Raw genomic sequence first — 17,247 nt, 5'->3', positions numbered from 1 at the left:
GCACTATTTTTTCAACTTGTTTTTTTTTCTTTTCTTTTAGTTTTGCTACAGTGGCTCCGACTTTTGCTTTTGACAGCTGCAGAAACACCACTGGACTATATCCTTTCCCATCAGACCCTTATGTGGCTCAGCAGTGCTTGCAGATGGCAGGAGGGTCCCTCGACAGCAGCACCCCTGCTCTGTACTCCGGCTCCGGCTTCAGGCAGCACTGGGGCTGGAGCCAACTGCTCGAAACTGATATGGCCCGGGACCACCATGGTCCTCCACCACACTAATGTCGGCTTCAAGGGATACTGGAGGAAAAAGTCCTCCACTTCCAAAGAGCCCTCTGTGACTCTTTGGCATAGGTGCTTTGTGATTCTGTGTCATTGTCCAATTTTCTCTTGCCTGGGGATGTCACTGACTGCGGCTGAAACGATAAAGTTGTACGCCTGAAAACAATTAGGTGCAGAAAGAAAACAGAATTATAATGATAACCTGTGTGTTTGTCACAATGAGCCATGATCCAGTGTTCATGTTAAGTATTAATTATTTTGACTTTTAATTAGCATTTAAGCTAAGTGAAGTACACTGAATCGAATTAAAAAGGAAAACATACGATAGAATAAATGTCTGGGTTTGTTGAAACTTACATAAATTTATATATATTGAGACAGTTGAGACTAGGTTCTTTTTATTGTCTTTAACTTTAAAAAAAATGACAATGGCAAGTGTGTCACTGGAAACATTTCTTAGGATATGAATCATGACACTGGGAACCATTATCCCACTCATATTCTTCATGCTTTGCTGCCAGCTCCATCGTTGGATGCATGTTTTCATTTTGAGTTTTTAGGCATCAAATTGCTCAGTAACCCACAGCAGGTACAGCAATAGAGATATAATTCAGGCTATCTTCTTGTAGACACTCGTGTATCTTGGATGTGCTGTGGAGCTGAGACCAATAAAGAGGTGAAATATGGGTGCGATGCATGTTTATATGAGCCTTTATACGTGCCAGGAGGATAGTTTACGGCCTCTCTGCTCCTGGATGTTTTCCACGCTGCCTGTCTCTGAGGCTCATGTGAGCCTGCCACCTTCAATAAACAGTCACTACCCTTATCAAAACCTCTAAGCCAGACCAACAGCATGATCAAGAGGCACACCTAAGGTGAACCCAGAGGTAATCTACCCTCCAGTCTTGTCTCTTTCTGCCACCAGCTTTGTTTATTTCTCCCTGTCTTTTGTATTTTACTTGGTTAGATTTACTCTCGGTTTGGAATGCGAAGAATTTTTTTTTTTTTCCAGCAGACCACTGTGTCATCTCCTTGATTTGACTTGACTGAATCCTTTATGCCATCCATCCATCCATCCATCCATCCATCCATCCATCCATCCATCCATCCATCCATCCATCCATCCATCCATCCATCCATCCATCCATCACAGGACTACATATACCAACATTCACACCTACTCACAATTTAGAATTAACATTTAACCTCAGCATGTTTTTGGACTGTGGGAGGAAGCCGGGGTACCTGGAGAAAACCCACACATGCACAGGGAGAACATGCAAACTCCAAGAAGGCCGGGACGTGAACCAGAGATGTTCTAGCTGCAAGGTGAGAGTGCTAACCACCAATCCACTGTGCAGCCCATTTTATGACATGATGCTCTCATATGTCAGGGATTCTATTTCCTACCCAAATGACCTCAGTCTGTTTTGTGTACCACCAACCACACACTTTGTCACACAACTTGTTTTTTGTCTCCCACAGTTTCACTCCTATTCTCAACTTGGATCCCCGCTTCCCAGCACACTCATTGCCAGGAAGAAAAATACCCACTTGTTCAGGTCAGTGTTCATATTTTTTCCCTGGTGGGGTGAGTTCACCTGTACTCTGCAAGATGAATGACTCCAGTTCTCTCACTGGAAAATGGCTGTAGTTAAACAATACAACCCCATTCCTTCCTTCAAACAGCTGAATGGACAGGCTCAAAAAATACAAATGGGAGGTGTGAAAAGGCCAACCACTGAAAGTAATTGCTGTTGTGTTCACCAGAGAAAAAGAAAACAACTTACAAAGAAGTTATTTGCAGCACACCATGAGAGCAACATATCAAATTGCCCAGGCAGAAGTGGCAAAGGTTCATTGACCTGAAATGAACTAATTCATTTTGAAGCAGTCACAGTTATTTTGACTCTTTTCTGACAAATACTCTAAAGAGCAGTATTAATGTTGCTGCAGCAGACACCTTCACACACTGACGACTTCAAAAGGCAGCAGGAGAAAACTGTTTGACAAATGTGTTACCCAGACATCATGTAATGGGATGTTAATACACACAGAGCTCTCAGGTTTGTAAACCTAGCTTACCTGTGATAGATGTGAGGATATCAGAGGGAAAAGATCCAACGCTCGTGAGTCCGATCTTCTCCTTGTCAAGTTCATATGTCCAGAGCTTATATTATGCAACCTTTTCCATGTATTCAGTAGTACTGGTGGTGGTGGATCACATTTACAGCACAATAAAGGGTTTTCCTGTTTGGTTTCTAACGTCTACATTTCATTTTAATAGTTATGAAGATTATCAGTTACAACCTTCCAGAAAGCTATGTGGGACTCTGGGTGTAGTGCGAATCAAATAAGGATGATTTGACCATGAGCTACTGACTGATTCAGATTCATTCATTCATTTTTTTAAATCCAATGAATCATTGAGGGCATGCCTTCAGTTACAATGATGTGGAAAGTACAGCCAGCAGAATAAAAAGACAAGAATCTAAAGGACAAAAAAGAGAGAAACAGTTCCAAGTGTTTGCAGCAGAAGAGTTAAAAGCAATTTTACTGATTTTGGTGTGAGCAGGCATGTCTTCAAGCATTTGCAAATCACATGAACAAGATGAATAATGATTTTGGGACCAATTTAATAATGAAGTTATGTATTTTCCTGTGGTTTTGATTAACACACTTCCTTGTGAATCTATAGTGTTACAGTAAACTGCAGTGAAAATTGTCATTTTAGACCGATTGTGATGTTCACCCTACTAGATGTACAAAACTAAGAATATTTGAGTCTGTACTCAGCCACAGCAGTGTTTTAAACCCAGTGCAAATGTCAGTACTTGATCATGTTTGTATTAAAAGTGCCAACATGCTGATTTTTTCGTGGGTACCATCTCAGGTTAGTATAATTAGGTTTTTGCCATTGTATTACTGTAAAATCAAGCATTTATAATCTTTCTCCTTGCACACAAGGTCCTTTATGATCAAGCGCCATTGTATCTGAAATATCTCATAGCATAATATTATTCCAGTGGAGCACACTGCTCTCAGTGAGTGCAGACTTATCGTACTTGTGGTTTCTAGAGTTTCCAAAAGTAGAATAGGAAGCAGAACATTTAGCTATCACACACAGCTCCTGTGGAACCAGCTCCAAGGTTGGATCTGCTTTAAAGATTAGGCTTAAAACTTTCCTTTTTGATAAAGCTTATAGTTAGGGCTGTTTCAGGTGACCCTGAACCATCCTTTAGTTTTGCTGCTATAGGCCCAGACTGCAGGGGGACCTCCAATGGTGCACTGAGCACTTTTTGTCTAGTCACTCTCCTTTCATCTATGCCACTCTTGTATGTTATTACCTTATCTCTCCTGTAGTTTTCTTCTTTCTGTCCTTTCTTGCTGTAAGTTTCTGCAGGTATCCTAGGCTCTGGGGCTGCATGTCTCTGATCTGTGGTTTCTGGCCTCACCAACCTGCCCAATGTTAATTATTTATATTGTTTGCTGTCTTTTGTTTCTCACCGCTAATCTTTTTTGTTTTCTCTCCTCTCACTTGGTTCTGCAGAGAGAGTCACTGGCTTTCTCTCTGTCATACTGAAAGGACCTTACTATGTGAAGTGTCCTGACTTGACTTGCTGTTTGCTGTGGCGTGGCAATACATAAGCAAAATTTAACTGAATGGATAGCATGCTAGCATTGGCTAATTAGCACTTAACGCCAACTGCAAACGTAGCTGATAGACCTCTGCTTGGAGAAGCTGAAATGAGCCAACATTTGTGGCAATCCATGGAATTGCTTTTGAGATATTTGAGTCTTGACCAGCCTTGTGGACTGACAAACAACCCAACATTGCTATCCCAAGTGTGGCTAAAAATAGAATATTTATTTCATGGAAAAATCCCCTGTTATTTGGGAAGCATTGGGTTTCAGTTCAGAAATCACTGGCCTCACAAGCTCACTCCAAAAACTAGATGCATCATCTGCCTCCTGATGTTTGGCTAAGAAACATAATACTTCAGTGTCCGCGAAGAAATATGGTGTTCAAGAATGGAATCTGGTGTTTAACAGACAGTCAGTGGGTGAATGCAAGCAAAGTGCATGAGATCAATATGGCAACATGGCATTATGGGTCAGCATGAAGATAAAAGCTGAGAAATATAAAGGTGTTAGTAATTAAGATCAGGGAAATTAACCTTTATCAACTGGCTTTAACAACTATGAGGTCAACCCATTAATTCCAATCAATAGACAGGGGCATTTCCAATGAAGGCTAACACGCCTGCTATGATGACTGATGCTATCATAAAAGTGCAAAAGGGTCCTCGAAAACCATCAGATTTTGGTTTTATAGGTATTATATTTCAGTAGATTTCCACTATTGTGCTGGGATTGGAGAAAATAAAGAACAAGCACCTCTTCATGTCCCTGGTTTTGTTTTATGCTCTCACAACAATCAGGCCCCATTGTACATGAGAGGTAGCTCTCCAGAACTCTCTTTGACTTTTGTAGTTAGAGTTGATAATAGCAAAACCAAGACCGCCTTGTTGAGTTTTCTTATCTGTTGTTTTGGGCCAGATGGAGCCATAGAGAAGCTTAGTGAAGCCGCTTTGTGCTGTACTTTGCCACAGGTGAGGAAATTAACAATCCAGTTATGTTTCATCCTTGAGGACTACAACAACAACACGGTGTCTCCTCAGTAAATCCAGATAATGTTTTCAAAATCTGACTGTTTTGCAGAAATACTGTTTCTAAACTAATCTGCTTTTTAGTTTTTCCGCCTCAACCTGTATTAGTTACATTACTGACAGAGAAATGCTGCTGAATATAAGATGCAGCTTGCAATAGTAGTACAAAGGATCAAGGACACACTTGTTTTCAGGGTAACTTCCCCACCTCAAAGAAACAGCAGTTCTGCCTCTGTAAGCCCTTCAGTGGAAATCTTGGAGCTAAGAGCCCTTTACGACTACCTGTCCAGTGTGTCCTGACTCCACATTTTTCTTTGTAACTGAGACAGATTGGATTTGATTTTTTGAAGTTCAGTTCAGTAGCCTGTTACATCTGAGCCAGCAAAGGCTGTGGTTATTTATATATGACTTTAACTGGCATCACAGGATGTATTACCAACAAAATTAACAATCCACTAAGTAAACCTTTGTTTCAGATTTATTACAGGTGCCACGATACATGAAGCCCAAATGATGTAGCTCTCAAACTTTGGAGATTTAGTGCTTCTAAGCCCCGAGAGCCTGTTAGTGAACTGCAACGACCATAATTCATTGTACCTTCATGACAGAGTGCATCTGTGCGTCAGAGCATCCTCTGATTTCTGCTGCAACCCAGGCTGAAGGGAGAGCAAGTTTGAAATGTGGCCTTGACGAGCAAATGGAAGCACAGCAGTCAAACTGTGTAGCAGCATCATTAGCTCATACAAGTGGGCTTTGGCTGGAGCATTATGGGAGAATGATGTCATGTAGCTGCAATCCGACATTCCCCAGTGTGATTGAACAATGTCCTACTGGCTTCTTTTTTGCTATATGGTCATTTTTTTAAAGGTTAGGTTTGATGTAAATATGTTCATATTAGATGGAGAAGGTTAGGAGGTGTTATCAGCAAATTCCCAACCATGGCTTTGGGTGGATATTTTCAGATTAAAATAAAATTTCTGGTTTAAAAGAGTTTCTTTCTGCCTCGATATCTCAGCTTGACCTTGAAAAGTGCCTCAAACCCCCAACTGTCACTTTGTGTTAAGACTTTTCTGCTGATGATCTCAGCTCCTTTACGCCCTCTATCTCCTTCCCTCCATCTCATTATCTCTCCAAATATCATAACTTATTCAGAAGCCCTTAAAAGGCAGACTATACCCTGACACAGCAATATCCACCAAGAGCCTGCCAGTTCATTAAAAAACCTCATCAAACATGCACAACACAAACACGCAGAGACACGCACACCAACACACACACACACACACACACATAAGCTAATTCAGCTTTCTGAGTAGCGTTGCCCCGTGGTGCTAACAAGTTTCTTTTTGCTCTTGTATAGTGTCTTATCAGGGTGCCAGATCTTGTCCTTTATGAAAGGCCTGTGTCAGAACACACTGCATGAAGTTTAGCTTGGCTTTAGGCTGCAGCAAGTAAAATCTATTGTACATTTGGGCAGAGCGTGCTGCCCACAAACCTGTGAACAACCTGTGCAGCTCTGGTCTCTCAGAAACAGATCTGCTGACCTGAAATTTTTAAAATTATGTTGTCAACTGTCACACACTCTGATAATTTTCCCTCCTGGCATCCAGCCTTTAAATTACCCACACCTGGTTGCCATGTTGGTTGCATGTTTTTGATGAAAATCGCTTGCCAAGAAGGAATGCTTTTCAATAGTCTCTCAGTAGAATAGCTCAGGGCTTTATTAGGGACCATACGCCTGTCTGACAACACACTCCTGATGTTGTGTTAAATCCCATATGCAGCTGTGTGTTACTCAGAGCGTCTTACGGTATGCGTGTGTGTGTGTGTGTGTGTGTGTGTGTGTGTGTGTGTGCTGTTGGGTAAACGGCCCTCTTCAGCTTTATTACCTGGCTATGAATCATGAGCCTTCATTACAGCCTGCTCATTGTGCTCTGAAGGTTAAGCAAACCAATTAGAGTTCCCCACACGCCGTTGGGGTTCTCGGCAACAACTGCATCCCCACGTCTTGCATTTTAAACAGGCAGATGAGTGCTAGGATTAAAGAAAGAGAAGGAAGTGAGAACTAGGAAAGAGGAGGTGGGCAAGGGTTAACCACCGGCAGCACAAGAGAGGAGAAGGGGAAGGCAGAAGAAGAGGGAGAGGAGGAAACAGACTATAAGAGAAAGAGAGCACGAAAAAGAAAGAGGCCCTATTAAAAGAAATGACACCGTCATGGTTCACTGAGCAACTGCACTGGGCGGCAGTACCCCTGTGCTTAATGCTCTCTGGCTGTCAGCGCCACAGTCAGCAGCACTGCCTGGCTGCTCCCAGGGGGAAGCTGTGTTGGTCTGTGCTCTCGATTAACTCTGCTGCTTATTAGGATAGATACCGGGAAAGGACTCAGCCAACCAAAAAGCTGGTCCGATAGAGTGCATACGTGGCACACTGTAATCAAATTGTGAAGTGTAATTTTGAGATGTGTGGCGTAGATACAGCAACGATGTCGTCAGATTCTTGTTACTCCCCAGATTTGAACTCCTTATGCACTAGTTTTGACTGACACACCAGAGGCCCCTTTTAATTGTCATCACATTCATTTTCCTTTGGATGAATGTGTGGATGTGTCTGTCATGGGGATAAAAAAAAAGCCTGTGCGCATCTGCATCAGGAAGAATTTGGCACCATGTGTTAAGACTGTGAAAGCACGAGTGTCTCTCATATTCTGCTGGGAACCCAGGGGATTCAGGTACATTGAAAGAAGTATCAAAGGAAGTTTTGAGAAACAGCTGAAATTATAGTTTTCATCCACGCACAAAGCGGATAAAGGTGCCTGAAATTGGCTCTTTTCAGAGCAGCACAAAGAAAGGTCACTGCGTTGGCGAACTGTGACGAGGAGTAGTGTTAATAGTATGTGGCAGTTTTCTCTTTCTTGTCTTGGAAGATGCAAAATTTACATGATCGCTGACCTTCTCCTACGTTTGTAGATATTTTAAATAAGCCGGAACTAAACTCTGCTTTTGTGCACACCTAGAGGAGGAGACAGAGGGACAGAGAATGGGGGAGAGAGAGTGATCTCATCCACGAGATATGAAGATGTGAGGCTGGGAAAGGCTGACGCTGGCGCACTAAGTTGCCATATTAGCATTTCAGAGGGAATAGCAGAGGAATCAGCTAGGAAACTAAAAGGCTGGTTCAGCACTGACTGACAGAACCAAGGACTAATGTTCAGTAAGAAAAAAACCCTCCTCTGTCTGCTTTTCCTTCCAGCACCAGTCAGCCAGAACACCAGCTAAAGATGAATGACTGTCGGGCTTTCATTGTGCCTGGTCCTTTTGAGCTGGAATCATTGTTGCTGCAAAGACTTATTCATATTCCACACATTCGCGGCCATTATTGTTGTCACGAGGAAATTATGTTTTCTCCAATTTTTCTGTCTTTAGTGGTCACGAAAAGGTCAAAACCAGTTATCAGTGGTGAAAAGTACATTCACTGCCTGTGCTGTAATTGCACTTAACTTGAGCGTTTTCATTTTATGGAGCCTTATATTCTTTTTTTCCTCTATTAGCACAGAGTGGTACAGTGGATAGCACAGTCGCCACACAGGGTGATGTGTACATGCATGGTGAGTTAGCTGGTGATTCTCAATTCGCTGTGAGTATGAGTGTGCATGGCTATCTGTCTCTTTGTGTTAGATCTGTGATGAGCTGGTGACTTGTCCACAGTGTACCCTCCCGCTTTGTTAGCTGACAAACGCTCCAGGCCCCCGAAGCCTTCTAGAAGATAAAGCAGGTTTAGCTAATGGATGTATTATACTGTATACTCAACTGTATTTCAAATTAAAACACTGTACTTTTTGCTCCATTACAAGTAATGGAGTTATTATAATGTCTGCCATTCTAGTTGTCACCAAAGACATTCCAACTGCGTGTGTAGAATCAGTAGTGAAATCTGATAAAATAATAACAATAAAAAATGTGACAAAGTTTGGAGATGTTGTAACCTGGCAATAGCCAGATTAATAATTGTGTAGTACTTGATAGTACTCCACAATATCAATCTGGGACTGCTCCATGTAAATCCGTTCGGAGGAAAGAGGCACGGATTGGACAATGCAACAGTATGTCCCGCCTCTGACAGGTTTGTTTTTAGCCAATCGCGGGATCTTCACAACGAGCGGAGCCAATTGGTTGATTAAACTCTTACCAAAACCCGTAGGTAAAAAAGCACAAACATCTTTACCATCCAGAAATGCGCAAAGCGCCTCTCGTTGTTCTTCCTTCAAAGAAGCGATAGGAGATTCAGCTAAAACTGACTTAATAGCAGCATCTACACGATCGTTGTCCTCCGTTGCCATGTTTGTTTTGATCTACTGGCGCTTGGTGTCGTCTTCACACCCGGATATCCCGCCCCACACACGAATACTGCTGCGTGATTGGCCCGTGCCAACTTGGCTCTGTACGAACAGTGAATGCGGGAGCGGAGCAAGATGGTTTCTTGAGAGATTTGTGAACTCACAAATATCGCGAGAAATCAACTTGCTAGCAAGGTTAGAGATGTTGCCTGAAAATAAGATATAAAAAGCACTTTTCCTTACTGATTATACTTCTGCTGTGCCTGCACACAGTTTCATGACACCATGCTTGAGTCTGTGCAACAACATGGTGAGTTGAATGTTTTCCAGTTTGGCTGTTACAAAAAAAATATGTGTTTATTTGCGCCATGCAACCGCCATTTTTGGTGTTGGAACAATCTCTCACAGTGACGATTTGCTCCCTTATAACTGCTCTGTGATTAAGAATTCACACACAAATCATATGATCATCCATTTCAGTATAATGCTAATGTTTGCAGAGTAAAATAACCAGCAAAAAATATAATATTAGCATTAATTAGTAGCATTAGCTTGACCAGCTGGAGCACAGAAATGCTGCTTACATGGCGATTCTTCAGTGATAATAATCCAGTGTGATATGAATCTGAAGCACTAGTTTTATACAAGATCCTTGCCATAATTTAGTTATTTCTTTGCTTGTTTAATTAAAATCTGCTCTTTTAGTTTTGTCTTGTTCTGTTGACAGACAATGAAAACCTTCTGTGCAGTCATTCTGCACAAAAAAATTAGAAACTTTGTTGTGTGTTTAAGAAATTTCATTCTCATTTTACACCTCAACAATAAGTCTAAGTTGCTGTATCATGCCACTTTACTGTTGTTTTTCTTTATTACAACCAGAAATATCCTCCTCACACCAAAAATGCATGCCAGGGGAAGAGTGTCTCTGTCTGTGTTTATATCCACAGCTATTTACTGTGGCTGTATACATCTCTGTATGTGCGTGTTTGCAGATGTATCTCTGGCTGAACATGCTGTTCTGTTCCCTGATGTGTGTAATGTGGCTCCAGGAGATGTCCTGGCAGTTAGACAGTCTGCTTGTCCCCTCATTCAGTCAGATTTCCTTGAAGCAGATCGGGGCACAGGGGTCCTGGCAGCTGCCCTGTCAGCTTGACCTGCTTTAAAACGCCACCATCATCAGAGCAAAAGAGCCTTGAAATGCTGTTGCTGTTAGTGCTGAGCTCTGGCTTCCCATTCACAGCCCTCTGAAAGCCCCACTCACTGCAACCTGATAACAGCTCCAGGTGTCTGGATGACGTCCAAATAGCTGCCTATAGTCTTCTCTTTGGTTACAGCGGCTCAGTCATAGCACGCATGCTTTCACTGTCTCCATCCTTCACTTCTTCTTCTCTTTTTTTCTCTTTTTTTTCTTTTCACTCCTGCTTCCCCTTTCCACACAGCCACTGCTATTCCTGCCGTCTGGTTGGGAAACCTTTGTCAAAAGCTTTTTTAAAGGGTGATTCTGCATTGATAAATATGGCTACTGCATTCCTTGTCAAAGTGTCTTCAGCCTGTACAATATTCAGTTCGGCGCCTTTCAGCATCAGCTAAACTGCAGCCTTAGATGGGAGTCATATTTACTGGAGTCAGCAACTTTTATTATGGCTTATATTGCTCTGGAAACTGCAGTTTCCATATAATATTTTTTGTAATGTCACATCTCTTGAGGCTGTGTGCATAAGGCTAGGTAAGAACCATTAAAGTGCTTTCTTTGTTATTGTATGGCTTTTGTACATTATTCATGCACGGGTCGTTTTGGGTAAATTACTTTGGGGCTTCCCTGTTCTCATAGTGAAAACGTAGGATGTAGATATTCCTCTTATTTTTGCTCTGTGTTGAGCACAGCACAAAGATCTGTTGCAGTTGTAAAATTTAGCATCTGATAACCTTGAGGCAGTGAGTCCTGTGGCAGTGGTAATGCTTACAAGTTTTTCACCCTCTTCTCCTTCCATACTCCCATGTCGTGCTGGAAAACAGCATTCACCAAAGTTCATTCGCTGAATTAGAATTCTCTCTTTGCTATCCATCACGTCGGAGTACAACATTAAAAAAACATAATATAGCAAGGGATTTTTAGAATCTGAAACAAAGCATAGAAAAAGGTGCCATTCTTCCGATTACCAGCAGAGTTTTGCTCAATTCCTGGATGTCTATGAGATCATGACTGTGTTATTTGATCACTCAGATACTCAAGAGATGAGTCAAGGTAGTCTAATATTACTGTTTGGGATAGCGTCAGACTACAAACACATGTATATAAAACGTCTGTCCTAAGGCATTTATTAGCTTCTCACTTTGGGAAAGTGAAAAAACAATAAAATTTCCCATAACCGCTGCATCTCTGAATTATCTCTTTAATCCAATAGCTGAACAGCCACAACATTAAAACCACCTGCCCAAAGACACCATGACGCAATCAGTTCAGAGGTACATCAGTAGCTCATTTAGCAGCATAAAGAGTAAGAGAACAGTGCAAATCGGCCTATCTCACAAAAACTATGTTTCTGTACAACTATGCTGTATTCTCAATTACGTTTTGAGAGAAACATGCAGTGCCTACAACAAGTATTGAGCCCCCTTGAAAATTTGCATCTTTGGTTGCTTTTCAACACTGAATCATGGCTAGTTTAATTTTTGACAAGAATTTTGCACAAAAGTCATGTAAAAAAAAAAAAGCAGATTATTAAATATATATACACTATATTGCCAAAAGTATTCGCTCACTCATCCAAATAATCAGAATCACGTGTTCCAATCACTTCCATGGCCACAGGTGTATCAAATCAAGCACCTAGGATGCAGACTGCTTTGACAAACATTTGTGAAAGAATGGTTGCTCTCAGGAACTCAGTGAATTCCAGCATGGAACTGTGATAGGATGCCACCTGTGCAACAAATCCAGTTGTCACATTTCCTCGCTCCTAAATATTCCACAGTCAACTGTCAACTGTATTATAAGGAAGTGGAAGTGAGTGGGAACGACAGCAACTCAGCCACCAAGCGGTAGGCCACGTAAACTGACGGAGTGGCGTCAGCAGATGCTGAGGCGCATAGTGCCAAGAGGTTGCCAAGTTTCTGCAGAGTCAATCGCTGCAGACATTCAAACTTCATGTGGCCTTCAGATTAGCTCAAGAACAGTGCTTCAGCAGAGAGCTTCATGGAATGGGTTTCCATGGCCGAGCAGCTGCATCCAAGCTGTACATCACCAAGTGCAATGCAAAGCATTGGATGCAGTGGTGTAAAGCACGCCGCCACTGGACTCTAGAGCAGTGGAGACGCCTTCTCTGGAGTGACGAATCACACTTCTCTATCTGGCAATCTGATGGACCAGTCTGGGTTTGTCGGTTGCCAGGAGAACGATACTCGGACTGCATTGTGCCAAGTGTAAAGTTTGGTAGAGGGGGGATTATGGTGTGGGGTTGTTTTCAGGAGCTGGGCTTGGCTCCTTAGTTCCAGTGAAAGGAACTCTGAATGCTTCAGCATACCAAGACATTTTGGACAATTCCATGCTCCCAACTTTGTGGGAACAGTTTGGAGCTGGTCCCTTCCTCTTCCAACATGACTGTGCACCAGTGCACAAAGCAAGGTCCATAAAGACATGGATGACAGAGTCTGGTGTGGATGAACTTGACTGACCTGCACAGAGTCCTGACCTCAACCCGATAGAACACCTTTGGGATGAATTAGAGCGGAGATTAAGAGCCAGGCCTTCTGGTCCAACATCAGTGTGTGACCTCACAAATGCGCTTCTGGAAGAATGGTTGAAGCTGTTACAGCTGCAAAGGGTGGCCCGACGTCATATTGAACCCTGTGGATTAGGAATGGGATGTCACTTATGTTCATATGCGAGTCAAGGAAGGTGAGTGAATACTTTTGGCAATATAGTGTATATTATATATTGTAAAAACTGCATAAATGCAACATGTAGTTTTCCGAAATACAATCATGTTTTGGTGCCTAAACCTAACCAAACAGCCAGTGAAAACCAAAAATAGTCTTAATGACAAATGAAAAAGTCCCAAGAATAACGGTCCCATACAGGACACAAATCCCAGTCTCCTGGGTGACAGCGATGTTGCTGCTTCATCTCTCAATTCCATCTTCTTATACAGACTTTTTGGCTGTTGCTATGCCACAGTCTTACATTTTGGAGAGAAAATGCATTTCTTTTTAAACAGTATCAAAACATCAAACATAAATGAGAATGCATTTAGTTGTATCGGGCGTACAGAACCTCAACTGTTGTATGGGATCTCCTTTTGATAACTGAACTTACTTTGAAACTGATTCGAGCTAATCCGGGAACTTAGTGGGACCCTCTAATCTGTTCTCATTAACTTAACATAAATATAAACATTTTACTGACTTCAAATTAATTTAACTTTATTTGTGTTGCTTTCGTCAACCACTTTAGATTTTTTTTACCATGACTTTTTCTGACTTTGGATTTTTTGACTTTGAATAATGTAAAAAAAAGAAGTACTGCAAGATTGGATGTTAGATAAAATTTCATTCATTTTTAAAGACACATTTTCGGCATGTAAGCAGGCCTACCAGCAGATGTGTTATTATAGTGAATTTTTTCAAGAGGCTCTTCTTTTGGAATTTTGAAGAAATTGTTCTACTTGTTTTAATTCATCCAAAATTGTTTGTTTCTAATCATAATTATGGAAATACAGGGAATCATAATGAGGACTATTGAACTCAGTTCCTACCGAGTATACTTAGAATTTAACAAAGTCAAAAGGAAGTTCTTCATGTTTAATGAAGACCTCTTCAAACTCAGAATGTGAATGGAAAGCAGATCTTCCCATAATGATTGTCAGTGTGACTGAAGAGCTGCTGATTAATCTTAACTTTATTATTTCTCAAGTTCACTTAATTTTGCTCAGCTGCTTTGACTTTTTTTTACTTTTTATTTTTTAAAATTGACAGACTGTGAACTAATTATTCAACCTTCAAATTCAGTTGACTCATGTCTTAAAGGCAGCAGAGGGAACTTGTGTTTTCAAACTGAACCAACTTGAAATTATTTACAGAGTGCAAATGCTCAAAAGTTCTCCCTCCATTGAAATTATGAGAGTGGAATGTGAGAGTGGTAGTTTGACCCAGTTTCTCTATTATCACAAAATGTTGAACATGCAAAAAAGGGAAGATGAGCCTTAAAATGAGAAGACCCAGTACATCCCTGAGGCATATGGCTGGAATGAAATCCACCCAACCCAGGCAATCTGTTTGCCAAGGAAGGAGACATTCAAGTATTTTTTGATATATTCATGTCCCACTCATCCACCCAGCACCTTCCTTCATCTTGTCCCTGCCTTCACTTGCTTCTTGGCTTCTTGTGTGGATGGCTCTTGTCCCACGGGCCCTCTGGCACTCTAGGTAATGGAATCGTGAGGCAGGTATCGGTTAGACATAGAGGATGTGAGCATCTCTTCTCAGTGTGCCTAAAGAGTCTAATGAGACGTGTCCTCGGCTTCCTGTCAAGTCCTAACCTCCACAGTGTCATCATCCTTGAGAGGACACCTTCAGATGGTGGATAAGCTGATAAGGTAATGTCATTACCTATCTCATAATGTTTGGGCAGGAATAACACATTCTGCCAATTTAAAGCAGCTGCCAGCTTTTTAATTTTGGGCTGTCAGCTCTGACTCTGAGCAGCACAATTAGGAAGCGATTTAGTGGTGCAATTAAAATACTGTCAATGATTTCCAGTTGTGTGCATTTGAATTCCATAATTGGCAGCTTAAAAGACAGTCTGGGCTCATTTGGGATGAGACTCTCCTGTCATAAAGCTCGGCAAATTTGGGGTCAAATCGAGATAATAGAACAGTGACTTTTCAGTTACAGCGTATAACAACTTTAAAGGCACTGCATGTGTTTGATTTCTCAGCAGTGGATGGTGTGTGCATATTTCATTTCATTTTATTTATTTATTTATTTTTAGCTCTTTCTAGACCTACAACACAGTGTCATTCATCTAACATAGTGTTACTACCAAGGGAAGGAGTATTTCAGTTGCTGGGTTACAGATAAAAGCCCTGTTTGTGCTAGCACAGCCACAGTTCATATGTCTGAGTATAACTTTAACACCTTGGTCTGGAGTGTTATTGGTTTTAGGCCATATTATCAATACATTAACAAACACAATCCTAAATCCAATCTTAGAGGTGGCATACAGTTTTTAAAATATTTACAACAAATCATAAATCTAACATCTAAATGAGTGATTTCAGAATGAATAAAGACTCCCTTCTGGCAGTGAACAGAATTACATAAACACTGTTGATACATGCTTATGATTTATGCCTTTTCCTCGATCGATTTCTTTTCCAATCCTTCATCTGAATGCAGACTTTCTCTGTCATCAAGATCAAGATCATCACACACTATTCATGAATGCTTCCTAGTTTTTTTCCCCACCACACACTTCACTACACTTCTAGCTGTTGCAGCCAACTCCATCTCTGTCAGTGTGATTGCTCTCCTCTTTAGCCGCTGCTGATTAATGCATCCTTACTGGTGTGCCAGTGTGGGCATGTGGCCAGAGAAATCAGATTTAAAACTCTGGTATACTGTAAAATACAAAGAGGTCCACCGGGTGCTGACCCTGACTCATTTTGCATGGGCTTTACATTAATTTATATGAATCCTAAATTCTTGCTTTGCTTAATATTAGATGTACAATAAAACACAAGATCAACGCTGATTAAAATAAGACAGCTGTCAGCCTATAGACACTATAGAAAGATGGACGTAGACCTGCATTCTCTCCAACAACCACTAGGGGGCTCACCTCTTGTTGCAAAAAGAAGTCTGACTGTATAGAAATCTATGAGAAAGTAATCCGACTTCTCACTTGATTTGTTACCTCGGTAAACATTTTCCTGATAATTTTAAGATTACAATCTCTAGTTTCAAGTCTTCTTTAGTACATTATGGTGCTCACTGTGTAAGTTATAGTCTCACTTTGAGTAAACTCGACAAGTAAGCAGCAAGTATCTTGGTCGTGGCTCCTATGATAAGGTGTGAGTGTTAGCTGGTTAGAAACTAGCCGCCTGCTTTTGTCTACTTGTTGGAAATTATTGAACAGTTAATTTAAAAGTTAGCAAGAATTTACAGTCATCAATACCCAAACCATTGCGGGCCAAACAAGTATAAAAGTGACAAACTAAAAATATGAAAATGCTCCTTATTAACAACAACACATGTGAGAATTGTGGAGTTTCCAGTTATTAGATGAAAATCCAACACTTATGCTGAAGTAATGGATGACACTTCAGTTGCCTGGGAGAGATGGAAAGTCAATGCAGGCTAATAAATATGTGCAAAAAAATCTAAAAATACCAAATCTCCGCCTGCGAATGTCAGCGCACGTTCACACACACACACACACACACACACACACTCATATTTTGCTTCCTGTGATGCCAGCTGTAGGTCTCAGTGTGTGTTTCTGCTGCTGTTTATTCCCCCACTCACTTATCTTATGCCTTTCACTGCAGATGGTACAACAAACAAACTGCAACCATTTGAGTCATGTTTCATAAAGGCAAGCCAATTATTGAAAACATATTCTTTCACCCATTTGCTATGAATGACTTAAAGTGTTTCTGGTGCCTAGTTCTCTCTGCATCATAGAAATTTCTGTCTCAGGGTCCAATTTACAACAGGGTGTGCCGATGGAGGCATTAGGCTTCCTTTCCGCAGTAGGAGGGTGGTATCATGATTAATTTAGGCTTGTTTTGTCAGCGCAGGAAGCCACAAAAAAGCTCATTACAATCAGCTGGGTTTTGTCACAGTCCGGGCTCCCTCTTATCTCCCATAGAGAAGCAGAGCGACACAGCCCCCCTGAATATGCATTGATGATGATTGCATGATTTATGTATGAGCGTCACGGCACCTTAAGACTATCCCGCCCAATAGA

This window comes from Acanthochromis polyacanthus, chromosome 10, assembly GCF_021347895.1.
Source record: "Acanthochromis polyacanthus isolate Apoly-LR-REF ecotype Palm Island chromosome 10, KAUST_Apoly_ChrSc, whole genome shotgun sequence".
Lineage (NCBI taxonomy): Eukaryota > Metazoa > Chordata > Actinopteri > Pomacentridae > Acanthochromis > Acanthochromis polyacanthus.
Note: the sequence above shows the minus strand (reverse complement) of the source record.